The 6,000-nt window shown below is 49.7% G+C and overlaps 1 protein-coding gene across 1 annotated transcript in view; it reads left to right on the top strand.

Moving 5' to 3' along the window:
• The first annotated feature begins 397 nt into the window (after positions 1-397).
• sntg2 (syntrophin, gamma 2) overlaps positions 398-6,000 on the top strand; it is a 1,464,242-nt gene continuing 1,458,639 nt past the window's right edge. The window contains exon 1 of the mRNA XM_038800365.1: positions 398-678. The gene's annotated coding sequence lies outside the window, so the exon portion shown is untranslated. The remainder of the gene's footprint in view (positions 679-6,000) is intronic.

The following is a 6,000-nucleotide window of genomic DNA, read 5'->3' as shown; positions in this document are numbered from 1 at the left end:
CTCAGCCGGAACGCTATTGGTCCAAATCTGATCCACATGCTAGCCATCCTGCCAACTAAGCTGACCAGCTTACCAACAAACATGTCTTGCTAACAATTTGTGTTAAAATAACTGGAATTTCTGAATTTATTTCAAAGAAGCATAAATACCAAGGCCAGTACTTCAACAAATTGCAATCAATATTTATGGAAATTAACTTTTTTTTCAAACGAGTCAGATTATTGAAGTATTTTTCTTTCTTCTTTAAGCTTGTTTATCTTTATTACAAATGCTCTCAGAATGATCCATGGTGCCAGTGAAGCATTTTGTGTTTAAAGAAATTGATCTCGGGATTATGATTAATGCTTCTTTCTGGAACAGATCACTTTCCAAGACATACTTCACACACTGATTGCAAGACGGAGTGTCGGAGGTTTTCTCCAGTTGCCTTTCTCTCACTCGTTAACAGATCATTGGACACCTCTTGTGGCTGGATCCTGGATGTGCAAAAGGAACAGCACGAAGAATGAGCAGGCTGCAGCTACCAAGCAAATAGCTTCCAGTATTGCTGTGATTACTTTCCTGAGAGCACGATTCTTCCAAAGCACATTTCATCCTGCCATATATTAAGGCTGGGTATCGGATGTCACTGCTGAATTACATTCATTGCTAAGCCTCATGAAACTTGTCCTCAGAAAGGTGAGCACTGGGTTGCATGTTTATATAAAGGTTGTTTTGGAAAGTGATGCAGAGGGATGCAGTCAGGCTGTTTCCAGCTTGTTAAGTGGTAAAGAATCACCACAGTTTCCGCACCAGTCAACAAATATCGGGAGCAAAGTCATAATCATTCTAGGTTTCTGATCAGTCATTGTTTATTACTGATGAATAACTTTCTATTTTTTTTGCTGATTAACAATTGAAAATTTAAACACATAAAATAGCTGTTGTTCCAGCGAATCGAGATCTGATAAAAACCCGTAAAAGTTACATGTTGCACTCACTGATTTGTGATTTTACAGTTACAGCAGAATCACGGATAATTGTGTTGGAATCATTTGGAAGTGAATGTGCATTGCTGTGAACTCACTGTTTGAAAATATTATTCTATTCATCCACTCCGGTTTTAGTTTTGTCAATGATTCTGCCGTTAATTGATTTAATGAAGAGAAAGCTAGATTATTGTCAGGGGAGAAGGACACTAGTTACTGAAAATAGCACAACCATCTTGAAGACAAGATGCCACAGATTTTGTTCATTGTGCATTTTTAAATCATTCAGTCAAGTGGCATTTAATAATATATCCTTGAATGTGTTGCAATGATTACAGTAAACTTTAACATTTCTTAATGACTGGAAAATCAGGAACATTGAATTGCCCAATCTGTGCTACTGATGGCCAATGTTCTCTGTAATAAATATAGCTTTGCTGAAATTACCTCAAGGGATCAAAACTAATTTTAGCTGTCCACATCCTATTTATTTGAATATTGTACAGAGTATTTAATTCACCTTGTTTAGGCGTCTCATGTAGTTTACCTCAAGTTTTACTCTTAAACAAATTGCTCCACGAGCTGGGGAGTCTCCTATTGAGGTTCCACAGGTTGAGACAAGGTCATGTCTCTAGATTTTAAAATCCCATCTGTAGCTGCAACAAGGCTGCAATATTTTCCACTTTATTTGTACAAGTTGGAACATTGCATACTCACTTCTCCAGAAGAATAAAACAACATTTCTTTCCGACACTAAAGAGATGGAAGTGAACCAGATGTTATGTATCTCCTGCTGGAGCCGAGGTCCTCCCAAAAAACCGTGATCTAATTGACTGCTGGGGCAGGATTTTCCAATCCCGTGGCAGAGTGTCCACGTCGTGGTAAACGTCGTCACGTTTTACGGCGGTGTGAACGGGCCGCTCCCACGTCTAATTCTGGACCCTACAGGGGGCCAGCATGGCGCTGGAGCGGTCCGCGCCACTCCAGCCGCAGATCCCGGCGCGAACTGTGCGCCGCGGGATCCACACATGCGAAGTTACGCCGGCGCCAATGAGGACATGTGCAGTGGCCTCCTTCAACGCACTGGCCCCGATGCCACATGGCGCAGGGCTAAAGGGGTCAGTGCGGAGGAAAGGAGGCCCCCAGCAACAGAGGCCGGCCCGCCGATCGGTGCGTCCCGATTGCAGGCCAAGCTACATCAAAACCCCCCCCCACCCCGGGGTCGGACTCCCCCTCTCCCCCCACAGGCCGCCACCCGACCCTTACACGCCGAGGTCCCACCGGCCCAGAGCAGGTTAGAATGGCACCGGTGGGACTCGGCTCTTTTCCTACGGCCGCTCGGCCCATCCGGACCTGAGAATCAGCGGGCCGGCCGCGTAGAGCGGCCCGCGATTGGCGCCATGCCAACCATGCTGGCACCAATGGTGCTGAGCGGAGAATCGTGTGCCAGCGTCAGGGCGGCGTGGCCCGTTCATGGGGATTCTCCGGCCCGGCACAGGGCTGGAAGAATCCCGCCCCACATCTTTGGTCTTTCATGAGCTAAGGCGTTCTGCATCATTTTGCCAAGGAAACAAAAGTAAGCTGTTATTTCCCTGGGGACAGTAATATGGTAAAGGTTACTGGCAAAAGAAAGCTGGGAGACCCATCTCCTGGAATCTACCCGGCTCGCCATGCCTCATGGGTTCCAATGCGATCTCGCGAGACGTTGCAATGTAAATCCACCCATTGTGGGCGAGATCACCTTTTGGCAAATCTGCATATTAGAGCGAGACAGCTAGCCGCACTTTATTGTGCAGATTCCCGAGGTACCTAAGGCTTTGGGATTCATCCCTTTTGCCTCAGAGACCTTGGGTGAGTGTTGTTCAGCATTCGGGCCCACAAACAGGAACCAGAGGGAGTGGCACTTGTGGAGGTCTCCCAGGGGATAGGAGGCCCCCAGCTGTATGTCCTTTGTCTGTGCATGATGATGGCCTGGCGCTGCTGGTGCCACTGTGGCCAAAGTGGTGGTGCCAAGCTGGCATTTTTTGTGCATGTGTGATTGGGCCAGGGGTGCCCGGCATGGGTGTTGGGAGGAGTGATGGGACCGTCCTATAGTGCATTTGGTCTGGGGGGGATTTCAGGGATAGGTTTGGGGGCCTCAGAGATTTAAAAATGGCATCCTGAACTCTCGCTAGACTGGGGACCTCTGGCTAGAGGAGCAACTCACTTCACTAAACGGAGCTATGTGCGGTCTCGGCCGCGCGTTCCCTGTTCAGGTCCCGTTGAACAGCTGTTTGTTTCGCAGCACTACGAGCGTCGGGAAACAAGCGGTTAAACACGGTCACTCGGGGACTTTGTTCTCTTTTGGGAGAATTACGCTCTTAGTTAATTTTTTTAGGCTCTGGGCCCTAGGCCCACACTTAAAATTATTTTGGGTATTGGGGAGCTGAACTCACAAACCGGACTGGTTCCTCAGAAACCGGGCCACCATTTTGAAAGGGTGCTAGATCTCCCCCACACCACCCACCAATGGGCGATGTTACCCTCCATACACATGGGCATTACACAACAACCCCCGCTCCCCCCCCCTCCACAAGTGATGACATCCCGCTGTGGGTTCACTGATGGCCCCCTTTTCAGGCCTTCCCACGCCACCTTTTGGGCCCTCCCCTTTCTGGATCCAACAATTCACCACCCCAACCTTCTGGAAGCCCCTTCATACCCACTCTGCACCCCCCACTCTTCATACCCCCCCCCCGCTCATCCCTGCTTTCATGAGCTTGCCCGCTCTCAGGTCCTGATCCTTGGCAGTGCCTCCCAGGCCCCTGGGCACCATGGCACTGCCACCCTGGTACTCTGGAAGTGCTCCTGTCAGCCTGGCAATGCCAAGGTGCCCTGGTGCCAGGAGAGAGCTAGGGTGCCACCTTGCCCTGTCGCTGACCACCCAGGGGCCTCCAATGGCCTGTGAGATCTACCAGGCGCGCCCGCCTGAACTACGTTTGCATGGACTAGTACTAAACAATGACCAGCTGGGGTCTCCCTGGCAAAGCCGGTAGATGCCAGGAGCTGGTTAGATCCAGCATCAACACAGTTAAGTGGGTTTTTAAACCCACTTAGCTGGGCATGACTGGGTCCCGCCCATTGTGAGTGGGACCTAGATCATGACGCCTTATGAGATCTGATTAATCTCGCGAGGCCTACCAGCTGTCGGAAAGCCTGGGGTGAGGTGGGGGGGGGGCTCTCCCGGCATCTGCTGGCTATGTCGCGCCCACCTTTGGGTGGGACGCAGCTGGTAGATTGCAACCATAATGTTTGAAAGCATGCATAGATAAAGGAAATGGACTAACTCACACTGTTCACAGTATGGGAGTCAGCCATTACATATTCTGAAAGTGAGATTGTGGCTGGCCTTCAATCATACTTAATGGCCGGGATTCTTCGACCCAGTGCCAGGTCGGAGAATCCCCTGGGAGGACTCAAGAATCGCGCTCCGCCGCCGGCCTCCTATTCTCCGGCGCGGTTCTTCGGGCACCCGCAGTATTCCTGCCGCGCTGGTCAGGGGCCGTTGACAGCTGCCCCCCCCCCCCCCCCCCCCCCCGGAGATTCTCCGGACCCTGATGGCCGAGTGGGCAACAAGTTTGACCAAGTCCCAGCAGCGTGGATTACTCACTCCCCACATGCCGGGACCTGGAAGGTAAGTTTGCGGGCCCGTCCTGGAGGGTGCGGGGGTCGGGGGGGGGGGGGGTGTTCGGATCCCGGGGGAGCTCCCCCGGTAGCCTGGCCCGTGATTGGGGCCTACCGATCGGTGGGCAGGCTGGTTCCTGCGGGCCTACATTACTCCGCGCTAGGCCTCTGTTGGGCTCCGCCATATTGCCCGGGGGCCGGCGTGGTGAAGGTAACCCCCGCGCATGCGCGGAAATACGCCGGCCATTCTGCGCATGTGCGAACTCGCGCGGGCCGTTCAGCGCCGGCCACAGCTGCTGGACCCACTCCGGTGGCAACCTAGTCCCCTAGAAAGGTGATAATTCCTCACTTTTGGGGGCCATTGGTGCCGGAATGGTTGGCGCCGGTTTTCACACTGGCGTGGGGACATAGCCCCATTATTGGAGTTTCCCGCCCAATGTATCCTCCTTTATTCCATATCCCTCACTCTATAGCAGCCTGCTCAAAAAAGTAAGTAAAGCAGACAGACAGCCCAGCTCCACCCACTCTCTGACGTCAATACAGTAATAAACGCCCATTTCATAAAGGTAAACCCACTACAGTTATTCTATAAAAAGCACCCATTTCTTAAAGGTAATCTCACATGACACCTCCCCCCCAAAAAAAAACATTAACTTCAAGACGGTTTCATTTTTAACCTTTTCACTTTAAGAAATACTTTAAGAAATGCACACAGTAAATATACTTTTTTTGTTTCAAAAAACAACACACGCAAACAGGTATAATAATATAGTCCTTTTTTTTTCTTCTTCCTCCAACTGAAATCCTTCTTGATTGACAGTCTCTTTGAACAAGAAGGCCTCTGCACTATCCTTCCATTTCTCTACGCCTCGGCATTTCTCTTCAAGGTCAGATACTTTAGTTCAATCTGATCACAGAGTCCCATGTAATTCTCCAACACAGGAGCATTGGTTATCACAGCTTTCAGGTCGTCAAATGCCTGTTGAAACTCTGCTGTCCACTGGAGTTTTTGACGTTTCTTCAGCAAGTGTATCAATGGAGCAAACACGCTACAAAAAATTTTCACAAATGTTCAATCAAATCCACTCATGCCAAGAAATTGCATTATTTCCCTTCATGATGAAGGTATTGGAAACTCCTCAATAACTGTTGTCTTCACATCCCATGTGACCATTCAACCCTGTTCGTTTGTATGGCCAAGGAAAGTGACTTGGGCTTTTCCAAATTCACTTTCGGCTAGGTTTATCACCAAACACGTCTCCTGAAGTCGATTGAATAACTCCATCAGATGTTTTAAATGTTCGTTCTATGTCTCGCTGAAAATGACCAGATCGGCGATGTAAACCGCACAATTGGGTAATCCTGAAAC

The sequence above is a fragment of the Scyliorhinus canicula genome, chromosome 6, assembly GCF_902713615.1.
Source record: "Scyliorhinus canicula chromosome 6, sScyCan1.1, whole genome shotgun sequence".
NCBI lineage: Eukaryota > Metazoa > Chordata > Chondrichthyes > Carcharhiniformes > Scyliorhinidae > Scyliorhinus > Scyliorhinus canicula.
This window is presented reverse-complemented; position numbering and strand designations above follow the sequence as displayed.